The 14157-nt window shown below is 42.1% G+C and overlaps 1 long non-coding RNA gene across 2 annotated transcripts; it reads left to right on the top strand.

Moving 5' to 3' along the window:
• The first annotated feature begins 2626 nt into the window (after positions 1 to 2626).
• LOC123138539 (uncharacterized) lies at positions 2627 to 7121 on the top strand. 2 transcript variants are annotated; one of them, XR_006469234.1, is made up of 3 exons: positions 2627 to 2893; positions 3015 to 6462; positions 6581 to 7120. It is a non-coding gene; the product is annotated as an uncharacterized lncRNA (long non-coding RNA). The 2 variants fall into 2 exon arrangements; XR_006469233.1 differs by having other exon boundaries at positions 2633 to 3379; positions 3678 to 6462; positions 6581 to 7121.
• The last annotated feature ends 7036 nt before the right edge of the window (positions 7122 to 14157 follow it).

Raw genomic sequence — 14157 nt, 5'->3', positions numbered from 1 at the left:
AAACAGGTATGACAAACAGGCAATGACTTCACGAAGACAAACTTAAGGTAAGGGGAGTTAGAGGATAGAACCAGTCACTTGTTGAAGACACAGGATTTGTTGGACCAGTTCCAGTTGCTGTGACAATTGTACATCTGGTTAGGGAGGCTGAGATTCAACTCAGAAGACCGCGTCTTCACCTTATTCCCCTTGAGCTAAGGACACACAGTCCTCGCCCAATCACTCTGGTAAGTCTTCAAGGTAGACTTCCGAACCTTCACAGACTTCGTTCACCAGCGATCCACAATGACTCTTGGATGCTCAGAACGGGACGCCTAACCGGCTGGAGGATACACAGTCCTCAAGTGTAATAAGTCTTCAGGTCACACAGACAGAAAGACTTCAGTGATGCCTAACACTCTTTAGCTCTGGGTGTTTGGGCTTTGTCCTCGCAAGGATTTCTCTCTCTCTCAAAGGCTTCGAGGTGGGTTGCTCTCAAACGATAAAAGCCGTAAACTAACTCTGAGCAGCCACCAATTTATGGTGTAGGGGGTGGGCTATTTATAGCCACAAGGCAACCCGACCTGATATGTTCGAAATGACCCTGGGTCACTAAGGAACTGACACGTGTTCCAACGGTCAGATTTCAAACACACATGGCAACTTTACTTGGGCTACAAGCAAAGCTGACTCATCTAGCTCTGGATAAGATTTTCTCTCATTGTCTTCGCTCGAAGACATAGGATTTGGGTTGAGCATCACTTCAGTCATTCTGACTTTGTTCACTTGGACCCCACTTAACAGTACGGTGGTTCCTGTGACTCAACAAAGAAGAGAAGGAAACAACGAAACAACACAGTCTTCGCGCTCCATAGTCTTCACTCATTGTCTTCTCATGTCATAGTCTTCAATGTGAATATTTTCACATACCACCATTGTCGTCAATGTCTTCATACATTTTTAGGGGTCATCTCCGGTAGGTAAACCGAATCAATGAGGGACACTACCTGCGTTATCCTGCAATTCTCACAAACGCATTAGTCCCTCAACCAACTTTGTCGTCAATACTCCAAAACCAACTAGGGGTGGCACTAGATGCACTTACACAAGTAAGCGAGATATATTAGGAGAATAAATAGTACTAAATCATGGTAAATTGACGATCTAGTTATAGATGCAGCAAGTTGTGAGGGTAGTCAAAGCAGGAATGCACATTGTTTTGATTTAAAATCAAACAATCATACCAGTCATTGAAAGGAAAGTTTGACTTTCATGCTCGTGATTTTCTGCTTCCTCCTCTTTTTTCCACCGATAAGTAGCTTGCCTCTTGGCGTTTATCTGCTCCCTTTTTTCATTAGATACTATACCTTTTTTAAATTGCTTGGAGACATTCACGAAAGATCCTGTAGTCATGTGCTCGGATGTTGAAACGGTTTGGGATAAAACTGGAGCAGTTGTCATAATGTCCAGGTGTCTTCCTCCATCTATAGGATACACATCTAGAACATCTGGAACAAAACATAAGCAAAATGATATTGTCCTTAGTATGTTCATGAACATCTGCAACACAACCTCTATAAGCATGATACGGTTCGCAACGAAAGACGAAACAGGTAATACCGTTTACATTTTGTGCTACGCCTGTGGCACACTCGTGTGTGCGACATCTGAGAGGCACAAAAGCAGATGAGTTTGCCGGGGTTCCTGTTTGATGTTTAAATAACCGAGTCAGTTTAGTGCTATCCGAAGAGTGTCGATTATTCAATATGTTTCATGCTCACCTGAGTTCAGATCGGAAGGCCGCTGAACAAATGTGATATCACCATCAGTGGGTTGTGGAACAACCGGGTCTGTGGTCTGTTCAGGTATGGACTGGCCTAAAGCATGGATCATAATAGTAACTGAGATTGAAGTCACAAACTTAAGAGAAAAAAATTACAAGTACTCTCTTCGCACAGCCTCATACCTGGACTAATAGGGTGTTTATCAACAACGTTCGTCCCATCCATCTAATATGCCACATCTTCAATACTCACAAGTTCATTATGCGGCACAACCGGTTTTCCAGTCAGTTCAAGTGTCATCCCATCTGAGTGTCCCTCATACCAGTAAGCAAGATCAAATCGATAAATAAATAGTATTAAATCATGGTAAATTGACAGTCCAACTGTCATAAATGGGGTACTCAGGTAGTTCTCACCATCATTTGTCGCATCAAAATTATCTGCAACAACATCATTACAGGAAATCACAATCGGGATATAGCTTGACATGTATAGCAAGTTTTATAGTCCAACATTTACCTTTAGGTACACCTGACGATTTGCTTTGTGGATTCCCCATACGTACCTACAAGCAACGTTTTCATTAAGGACAGTATAACCGCACCTAATCCCTGCCCTCACAACGATTTGGGTTCTCGGCTGTCCGTTTTCACGATTTAAGAATTTCTGGCCGTTAGATCTCGTCTGTGACACATTCTGTGCCGCACTTTGTTTAATTTGGCCCAGTTGTCTTGTGGGCTGCTGCTCCACAGGCCGAAACGAAGGCCTCTGGTGCACTGGGCCACCTGACAGCCGGCAGGCCCATTCGAGCGCAAAAGACTTCCACTGCTGGGCTTGCGAGCGCGTCCTCCAATCCATCGACTCCCGATTCGAGGCGCGACGAGAGCGACCGCAGCGGGAGTGACCGCGTCGAATCCATCGATTCGAGGAGGGGAGAGGAGCCAATCCATCCAGTCCGGATTTGAGTGGCAGAGACGAGCGGCCGGTTCAGTCGATTCGGTCAACCTGAGGTGCGGGATGGGATCGAGGCAAGTACATGTGTGCGCTGGATCGACCGGAGGAGCAAGATCCGGGTCCAGCCGATGTAGTCCGGAGCTGAAGCGAGGAGGCGCACGATGCGGCTGAAGAAGGTGGGGGCGTGAGCGATAAGGGCAGACGCCTCGTCTGCTGGAAACGGCTTTGCTCTCACTTGAAGCTCGCAATCATGGCTTATTCATGTCTGGTAATGTCGCAATCGTTTCCTATGGTCAGTGGTAGTACTCCCAAAGGCGATGCAGATACAGAGGAGGAGAGGCATCGATGCATCGAGCCAAGGCAATGTGAGGCGCGCGATTCAATCGACCGGAGTTGCAGGCATGCGCTGGGATTAACCGGGGGCACCTACCATCACTCGTATCCTTGTCGACTTCTTCCTCCATGCCCTCATCCGTCCATCCACCCCGGGTGGCGGCACGCCGCTCGCGCACCACAGGCGCCCCCTTCAGGTCAGAGCCCAACTCACCGCCGTCGGCCGCAGCGGCCAGGCTGGGCCTCTCCTTCTACCGGTCCTGAGATCCACCGACACCAGCCCCGTCGTCCAGCGTCGGGTGCCTAAGATCGGCATGCCTCCTCCCGATGTGAGTTTCACTTGGAATTATATTTTTCTGCTGACTGTAGGATGGATGAAAGTGAAGTGCGTTTGCCGGAATACATCTGTACTTTGTTCGTGTTGTGACATTGTTAAGGGATTTGTTAATTCAGCAAAATGAAATTTTTTTCATGAGAGATGGATAAATAGGCCGATATATACTTGCAGGCAGTACAGTTCTGGGAATACTGTGTTAATGAATGAATCTCATCTCCACAAAGTTGCTTCGTAGATCTTTTTTCTTCCAGAATCTTCTGAATTCATTTTGGTCAGATGTATACTTGCAGTTGCAGGTTTATCTAGATGAAAAGGGTCTTTCAATATTAGGCTGATGCTTCAACTAAGCACGTCTCTTTTTTAATCTATGGCGGATATAGTCTAACACTACTTTCCTTCCTACTAACAGGTATTTTCATATGGCTGAAAGAATTAACTGCTACAGATTTCAGAAACTGTTCAACTACACAATTTTTGCTTATGTCTTTTTCAATCAGTTTTGAACTTTAACTCCCTGTTGTATGGATGCATATTAATTTTCAGTGCACAAAATTCAAGGGTTTGAACTTTTTTCCTTTGCACTTCCTAGCGACCTGGACCAGCGCCATGGTAACGAGCGTGTCCCCTATCCTGACCTTCAACTTAGCGGCAGATCCGCTGGTGGAACCGGTGTCCCTAGGTGAGTAATCGTCCAGATGGACGTTGTGCTTCCGCCCAACAGGTACTACTCCTTCATCTCATCTTTTCATCAGCTAATTCAACACGTGTAGTTCGTCCACCTCTTCTTTTGGATCTGAATCAAGTTGTGTTATATTGATCCCCATCCCCTCCAGTGAATATTTCTCTAAGAGAATTTTAATTAAGAAGATCCGTTCTAGGTAGAGGAGTAGAGGCATTTTTTCCACAGGGTGGTAGTGAGGTGTTGCAGATTGGAGCACCATCAGCAGTTCTTGAGCACCATGGCAAGGCAAAGGTGCTCCGTGTGCCTTGCATCCCAAAAATTAGCATTATGTAAAAATCTGGTTCATCTGAATCTAACATGAAAACATAGAAGATTTATTAGATGTGAAAAATCCTATGAGCAACATACTAATCAACATTCTGCATTAGATTGCTTAGTTGGGAGCTAGAACCTTAAAAAAAGTGAATTAAGCTAGATACATAAAAATTAGGCACTCACAGTGACTCCAAGCCCAAGTAGGCAGTCAGACATCTTGGCATTCTACTGTTGGAGATGACGAGCTTCAGATGTGAGATGGTTCTGTTGAAGTAACTGTGTGTCTGGGCGGTCTTGCCGTTGACCGTTGCATCCATATGTGGGGTTAGCTGGTCCTGTACCTCTTCCGGTGGTAGGGACTGGGCGACAACTGAAAGTCCTTCTCAAATTTGAGCTCCATTTTTTTAAAATCCCCTATTTTTTGCACGTTGATGATGACCATTTTGGACTGTATAATTGCTCTTGATATGGTTTATAGCTTCCTTTTACTACTCTTACCATCGTCCAATCAAGTTCATCCATGTCAAACCCTATAGCTAGAAATAGAGTAGTGTCGAAAAGAAGGTTTGATTGTACTATTTAATTGCTCATCAATTTCAGTGTATACTTTCTTCACTTGGAAAACTTAAACCTAAAAATTAAACTGGTGGTCTATATGAAATAACACATCAGATTTCTACTGAGTGATGCCTCACTTGTTATTTGTCTTGCAGATTAGAGTAATAACTTGATGATCATTCTCAACCTTGTATTCGTATTTTTTTAGGAGATCGTATTTTTTAGGAGATTGATCCAAGAAAGAATCACACATTTGCAATATGTACTTCATAAGTGAAAAAATGGTTTCGAACTAGGAAATCTGAAACTGTAGTCTTGTATAGCAAGACGTATAGTCTCAGATTATTATTGTAGATTGTCTTATTTTATAATGTATTCTGTTTCTTGAATATATATTCCAAAATTTCTCACGTACTGTTTCGGCAAAGAGGGAGAAAGGAGCTGATTGCAGAGCACTGAAATATTTCTTGGCTGCCAAAGCTCCGTGATCGCTTACACATGTATATTATCCATGTACTCTGGGTTATCTGGGATCAATTACAACAAGGCACTTGGATATATTTTATAAAAGTGGTATTTTTGTCAATTTAATATACTTCCATCACACTGTGTTTATTTATTCATGCTATTCTGATGAGGATATGGCTATGCAAGGCATCCGTGCTTGATAATTGGTCATACAGTGATGTGTTACTTCTTGTGGCATTCATTTGCAGCAGAATCAGATGCAATAAAGTCTGAAAACTAGATTGTTTTTGCTCATATGACAAAGATAATGGGAATTTTTTTGGGCGTATTGATCATGCTTGCCTTTCCCTGAGCTCCAGCTATTCATGCTACTGCATCTAATATCAATTGTAGCTATATAGAGGTTGCCATCATTATGCTATTAGATAGACATAATCTGTGGACTACTCCCTTCGTAAAGGGTACCTTTTTTTCAGTTCTTATACCTTTTCGTAATGTTGTGACAGAAACAAAATGTAAAGTTAAAAGAATGTTTACCTGAGCGCATCACATGTGTCTCTTTTTATTTATTTAATTATTTTTTATTTTTTTACTACCCAATTATGGGAGTTTATTCAAATTTAATATTCATGTTCTGTAGCTTGGTTTAATTAAAATTCATTTTGTTCTATGAGCTATGAGTAAACTGTCCAAATGCCCCCCCCCCCCAACCACACACATATATAAAAATATATAAATACATACCATTTTATTGTCAAAATAGATGGGCGCGGCAACGCGCACCATCAATGATCTAGTAATATTAACAATAGCTTGTGAACTGAAGTTGTCTCCCATCTTCATGATCTTATTTTGTTATGTTTACTTCCGTTGTAGCAGGTATACAACAGTCCTGGTCTCCTTATTGGGAGGTTTTCCGTAACCAGTCATGTTCTGAGGGAATAGTACTTCCAGCCCCTAAATTGTTGGATGTAATGGAGTATGCTTATTGGAAAGGCTGCTTCTTGGCCCGTGCAAAGTTAGAAGAACAAGCAACACACCCAGCAATCAAAGTAAGTAAAAGCAACACTCTAAGTTATGCAAACATGTACAGTAACCGGATCTTGCTGGAATGGGTCATAAAAATGTACAGCAACTTGTGTAAACAGGTCCTAAGCGATTATGTTGCAGATTTCAGAAATGGTGTCTGGCATACCATGCTCCAGGAAAGGAAGACGTGTGCTTAATGTATATGTACACTAAGATTGCCGACATTGACCAACACAAAGTAGAAGCAACCAACTCAAATATGCAGTTTCAGAACGTCTGTTTGGCCTATCATGCTACAGCAAAGATAGTCATTATAGATTCTGTTGGATCCCTATTCTGAGTATGAAATTGAGATTATGTATGTATGTTTTCAACACAGGTAGTGAGCGATTATTGAGTATAAACTTGCAATCCCGGGATTCTGGGCGCGAAGTTGGATTCTGGGCGCGTCCAGAAGCGGATCGCCGTGCGATCCTGGGCGTCTCGTCTTCGCCGGCGTCACGTAGACGGGACCGCGGCCTAGTCTCCCAGTCCACGTCCTTCAAGTCGCCGCCTCCTTATATGATTTTCTGTATGACCTTGTGTATTAACTATTGTGTATGAACTTGCATTACTTACTACTGAAAGGGGAGCAGCGCCTGTTGAGACCCTGTGCGTGTCCAGAAGGGGGTCGCCGTCGGATCGGGGTCGTGATCGCTGGCGTATCTTAATCGGGATCGCGGCCACGACACCTCGCCCGATCCGACAGCAGTTAGCCGCCTCCTGCAATAGCGACGGCGAAGGTTTGGATCGGCCGCGGCACCGGGATGGATTGGCCGCGGAGGGGGCGTAGGGGTGGATCGGCCACGACACCGGGATGGATCGGCCGGGGAGGGGGAGTAGGGGTGGATCGGGCGTGAGATCGGGCATGCGAAGGTCTGGTCGGCGGGGGAGATCGATCTGCTCGGGGCTCGAGGGTTTTGTTCGCAAAGGTTTTTTGGTAGAGATGGGATGATGACGAAAAAAAATCGGTGGTGGGGGGATGACGAAAATAAACCAGCGAAAATAAACCGTGCGGACTATTCACTAACTGCTCCATTAGGAGTAGAGATATCTCTATTTTGTGTCATTATTCTCCCAAGATGGACCGGCACGGCAATGTATCACTATGATCAGGCTAGATGATATGATACACCATTGCATTTGAGTTATTGTCCTTCTTCTAGTACTCCATCCAAGAATGTTATGCTCTTAACAAATTCTTGAGGAAAGGATCACTCTTCCTCATGACCTTACCCATGCATGGCACTTATGGAGTCATTCCTAGAGCGTAGGATTTGGACCAAGTTAGGTGTGTGTGTGTGTGTATTGTCCTCGCCCACTCTCTGTGTACTATATATAGGATCCTCAGACGACGAATACAAGTCCACAAGTTCTATGATGGTAGGATTCATGATCATTCCGAGGAGCTCGATGGAGACTACATGCAGCTCTCCTGCATGGTTCGAAAAAAAAGAGCTCCATGGAGACGGTGTATATGTAGCCACGCTTTCACCCTGCGGGCACCACTAGGCATCAGACTACTACTATTAATTTGCATTTTATCACACTAGTCCTAGGCCGTAGGATAGAAGCAAGATGGACGTCTGATACGCCACCTGGAACCTGAGCGAGATTAGCTCATAGATCTAACAAACTGAATACGTGGGATTCTCATTTATTATTATTCGTTTCCCAGTAATTGCTTCCTTAAATCACGCCTGATCTGCTAGGTCCTAGTTTCGGTAGTTGCTGCATTTGCTTCTTCCCTGATTAATAGTACAATTTATTTAAGGAAATTTACAGCCTGCACTTGACATTTGAGGAAACAAATCAAGTAGATAACGATTTATATCAAGAAAACCTCTTTTGTTTTCACATCGTGCTTCCATATAATAATTTCATTGTGCACAATTGTATTGCATTTTGCTTCAAGTGCAGTTGATATTTGCTTCAATCTAACGTAGACTGAAGTACAGCAACAATTTGCTTCCACCATCCTCAAAAAGAAAAAATTATTTGCTTCCACCGAAGCATAATTTGTTTTTGCAAACTAGACACAGTATGCTTCTATTACAACTGGAAAATATTCTGAACAGTCTGGCCAATATTTTCGTGGTAACGAACTAGCACTGCTTTCTGTTTTCATGCCAACTAATGTTGCTTCCAACAGAACTACAGTTTGCTTTCATCAAACAGTAAAAAAAAATCATTTTACTAATTACATTAGAATTGGGCCGAAATGATTTCTAAATGAACAGGAATATGCTTCTATCCATCTAAATTCTTTCTTCCATCTGAAGGGCTCATGGAATGTTTTTGACGTGGTTTTTTTTGGGGGGGGGGGGGGGGGGGGGGGGGGGGGGGGGGGGGGGGGCGGAGATGTTATTGTCGTCGTTGCCCCTTGAGCGTTTACACCATTGATGTTAGTCGTCGATCTGACTGACAATCTTGTGCGGAGAAATTGCTTCCATGTCAGCAGGAGATTGCTTCGATATAGTAAAATAAATATGTACAATATAATGATATTTTGGCTACACATACACATATGCTTCAAAAGACTGGTTTTTTCTTTTCTTTGTATAACATTGAATTGCTTCTAGCAAAACAATTTTTTTTACATTAATCAAGCATTGCTTACAAATATATTACAGTTTGCCTCCAAGGAAAACAGAATTTGCTTCCAAAAGAAATTAAAATTTTCTTGAACTAGGGCTCGATGACAACGCAATGTTGCTTCTGTGAATAATATCATCATTGGCTTGTAATTCTTACCCACCAGTGATCTCCACCCAAGGCATGGCAATATGGCATGACCCCGCTCCTTTATGTCTTCCACATCGCCGTAAATGTCACACATACAACTTGAGGCTGTGGCCTCCGTGGATGGACGGCGACAGCGAGAAGAACTCAAAACGTCACATGTGTTCCACAAAATTCACAGAATTTGGTTGAACTATAGAAGCGTATTCACGGAATAGGAATATGTAAGAAGCATGGAAAGTTTGCTATCACAATTGTTTCATTTGAATAGGAAGCATATATAGAAATTTGAAAATATTAAATAATTACAATTGCATGAACGATAGCTATCCAAGTTTAGGATTAGGAGAACTAAATACGAAATACATCTAGTTTTGCTGATGGTTTAGTGATGAACAGTACTGGAAAGAACAGTTTGACAGCCAACACAATACTCACCGTAACATGAACACCTACGAGTTGAACTTGGCACAAAAATTAGTAGAAACAAATTGATATCTCTACTCCTAATGCAGCAGTTGGTAGTCTCCGCCGGTCAAATTTCGTCCCCCCTCCACCGGTTATTTTTGGTACTTCTTCCCACCCCCGGCTGCCCACCGATCCCCCGCTTCCTCCCTCCCGATCGCTAAAAAAAGGGGGATGTTACAACAACGCCCACTGTGAACCGAGACGGTTCAGCGGTAGAAACACGATGTAAAAAAATCTACCACGGTTAACCTACGAAATAAAACCCCTCGCATCCGAAACAAAACCCCTCGGCATCCGACACGTCCTGCCCTCGATGCACTTGCCTGTCTCCGTCAGTCGTCCCTATCGTCCCTCTCTACAGGCCGCGCATCTCTTTCGCTCCCTAGGTACACCCAGCAGCCGTTACCGCCGTCACCGCCGCGCAAACCCTTGGTCGGCCTCACCGCCGGTCAATCCTTTCGTCGCCGCCATCCGAGTGCAAAGACTCGAAGAGCCCGTATGATCCGCCGCTGATCATCGGATCTACGGCCGATCCAGTTGAGTGGGCGCTATCTGGACCGCCGATCTGCGGCAGATCCGGTATGGATCATACGGACCCTCACAGGTTAATTTTAAAAAATTTAGAAACCTTACAGATCCGGGCAAATCCTTAAAAATCCCTCTGTTTTTTAATCCTTACAATTATTATTGCTAACCCTGATAAATCTGGACCAGTTTTGTTAGCGTGGTCATACTGTGCAAAAACTGACATTGTGGACTCCTGCCCACTCCTCGCCAGGTAGTTTCAGAACCTGGAATTGAAAAATACAGGTTCCGTCACCATTCAATGTCTCTGAAGAAGTAAATTCAGAACCTGGAATTGAGAACCGCGCGCTAATGTTGATGCCAAACCTGTTTGTGTCATTTTGTCAGCCCCTAATTCATTACTCTTTGTATGTGAATGTTTGCAGGTGGTGAGCCATCTCTTTGCCGGTGTCAGTAGAATCATCAAGTGGCAACAGTTGACGATCAAGAGGTATGAACTAGATTATTGCAAATTCCATCTGCATATCACTGACACCCAATTTACTTGCATGTATTGAATTTGTAAGGGTGACTTAGGCTCTAGGAGTTTGCCTGTGGTGACGGCCCTTCGAGACGGTGTCATCAGTAGCAGCATCTGCCAAGGATATTGAGTTTGCAATTCCAGGTTCAGAAGATCTCGAATTTGCAGCTCACAACAGGATCACATGCAAAAAAATTACACAAACAAAAGGTAGTTATGACACTTGAATCTAATACGTTCCATGCAATAGTCAAGGTTTGTATAACTCAATTTACTGACTTGACATATGGTGTAATAACAAAAGATGGAGCTAAAACTTTTGAAATCCCTACCATTTTGAATGTAAGAGCTAAACTTTTCTATTAGTTGTGAACTTCCATTTGACATTCTCAAATTTGTGTTTTTTTAAGATTAACATGTTTCTCAAGTAAAAAACACATGCATTGCAAATTTGAGTATTCAGAACTGGAACTCTGCAGTTTTAGAGAAAAGGTTTAACAACTAAAGCTTGAGAAACAAATTATATTATAAATACATGACACGGACAGTTCAGTAAGATTCTGAACTATGCGGCCTGTAAGTTTTATTTCCAAAGCATGACACACGACTTCTAAGCTTCCTATAATTGTCAATTTTTGGAAAATACAGAAAATAGCATACTGGATTTTTCTATGGCAAACTGGCACCCAATTTACTTGCCTGTGGTGACGGCCCTTGGAGACGGTGTCATCAGTAGCAACATCTGCCAAGGATATTGAGTTTGCAATTCTAGGTTCAGAAGATCTAGAATTTGTAGCTCACAACAGGATCACATGCAAAAAAATTACACAAACAAAAGGTAGTTATGACACTTGAATCTAATAGGTTCCATGCAATAGTCAAAGTTTGTATAACTCAATTTACTGACTTGACATATGGTGTAATAAAAAAAGATGGAGCTAAAACTTTTGAAATCCCTACCATCTTGAATGTAAGACCTAACCTTTTCTATTAGTTGTGAACTTCCATTTGATATTTCTCAAATTTGTGTTTTTTTAAGATTAACATGTTTCTGAAGTAATAAACACATGCATTGCAAATTTGAGTATTCAGAACTGGAACTCTGCAGTTTTAGAGAAAAAGTTTAACAACTAAAACTTGAGAAACAAATTATATTATAAATACATGACACGCAAAGTTCAGTAAGATTCTGAACTATGCGGCCTGTAAGTTTTATTTCCAAAGCATGACACACGACTTCTAAGCTTCCTATAATTGTCAATTTTTGGAAAATACAGAAAATAGCATACTGGATTTTTCTATGGCAAACTGACACCCAATTTACTTGCCTATGGTGACGGCCCTTGGAGACAGTGTCATCAGTAGCAACATCTGCCAAGGATATTGAGTTTGCAATTCACGATTCAGAAGATCTCGAATTTGCAGCTCACAACAGGATCACATGCAAAAAAGTTACACAAACAAAAGGTAGTTATGACACTTGAATCTAATAGGTTCCATGCAATAGTCAAGGTTTGTATGCCAACAGGAAATATGACTTAGGTGAGCATCAGATTGTTGCAATAGTCAAGGTTGGTGCAGTCTGAACTTGTAACCTATACTATAATCTACTTTTTTGATCAGCTGAAACTTGAATATGGACGAGCTGAAAACCGTATGCAAAACCGTATGCATGAAGGGACCAGGAGTAGTACTATAGTAGGTGCAAGTGGCTTATACTGCCGATCATTGGGATGCTATATTGGGTACCCTTCACATGATCCGGCTCTTTCGCCGCGCCAGCAAGCACTGATGATCATTGGGTTGATCGTTGGGATGCTATATATATCCAATCCCTAAGTGATGATGTCGTGCTTGGAGCACCCTCATGGTTGTGCGGCTGTGCGTGTAATCCAGTGCTGCGTTTAAATCACATCATGTATTAATACTGTAGCATGAAGATTCATTAGAAGCTTGCATTTTTTACTGCATAATAGCATGAAAAGGGTTTACTTCGTGAAAATGCAACAGTATGACCAAATGATGCATGTATATGGACCACAGAATATTGATATTATAGAACATCTACCAGATTTTGTGCCATTTCCTTACTTCACTTCATGCAAAGGTCATTTAATGTCAGTTATGTGTTCTTACATAGGTGAGTATGGGTAATTCAAGAAGCAAGGCAGTTGATCAGCAACCAGAAGAGGACGTTACTACGGGTATAATGCATTTCTATCAGAAAGTGCTACACCTGTGTTCAATGCATGAACGTGCATTCGCAATATTATATGATCATGTTTTGCAGGCCCTAAAAGCGTGATAACTGCTGAAGATCACACTACGGGCATGTTTATAATGTTCTACACATTCGTTTTGTGCATTCCTGATATTCACATGATTAATGCTTTATGCTTTGCAGGCCTTACAAGCTCTATAATAGTAGAAGATAACAATGCAAGCGTCATACCCGTAGCTAAAAATGTTGGGGAATACTCGGCTATGGGTTCAGGTATAATGCTTGTGTGAATGTTGTTGATAATGTTGCCATGGACATACGACGTTTATATCATTTGCCTTGTATTCATCCTCGTTACAACCCTACAGGTGGAACAATGTCGTTTCCGGATGGACAGCATAATGAGGCTTTGATTACGGCTCCGAGTATACTGAATTTGGATTATTGCGAAAATGAAAATGGTACTCACTCAGCCGCATTTCATATGCCAAGATTATTAGCTGCGTATATTGTCGCCTATATAACATTGATTTCCTTTTCATACTGGTTACAACTATACAGATGGATCAAGTCCTAGACGGATTAAAGACCATCATGATGGTTCGTTTCTAGGTTCCAGTAATCTTACTCAAATTTGTGGCACAAATGAAGATGGCCACAATAGTACTGGTACTGACTCATTCATAATTCAAATGCCATTAGTACAATTATGGGAAGTCTCTTTCGTGTACAACATACCTCATTTTTTGCATATTGGTAATCTATAGGCAGTGAACCTTCAAACGATGATATCGATGGTGCGACAAAGCTAACAGGTATTCCCACGCTAGCTTATCTAGCATCCATATTGACATGATGCAGCAAATCATTATGGGATTTGTGTTTTATACTTTTGACATGATGCTGGCGACATCAGATCCATAGATATAAGTCATATAACTAAGGAACAGCTCAACACACAAAGGCGTGCAACTTATTAGAAGAAAAAGGTCCTAGACAATGTGTCATTGCAAGAGATTCAACAGCCCTGCTTGTCGAAATCTGGTAAGTTGTTTAACTGCAGTATGCTGACTAATATGTGCGGCATCCAAGTTTTGGAACTGTTATCTTATATATTGTGACAATGTTTTCCACATGAGTTGTTAGGATAAACTGGCTACATGCAGTGGCTGTTTTCATTCACTAACTACCATATTTTTAATT

This window comes from Triticum aestivum, chromosome 6B (genome assembly GCF_018294505.1).
Source record: "Triticum aestivum cultivar Chinese Spring chromosome 6B, IWGSC CS RefSeq v2.1, whole genome shotgun sequence".
NCBI classification, from domain to species: domain Eukaryota; kingdom Viridiplantae; phylum Streptophyta; class Magnoliopsida; order Poales; family Poaceae; genus Triticum; species Triticum aestivum.
Note: the sequence above shows the minus strand (reverse complement) of the source record. Positions and strands in the feature narration are given on the sequence as shown.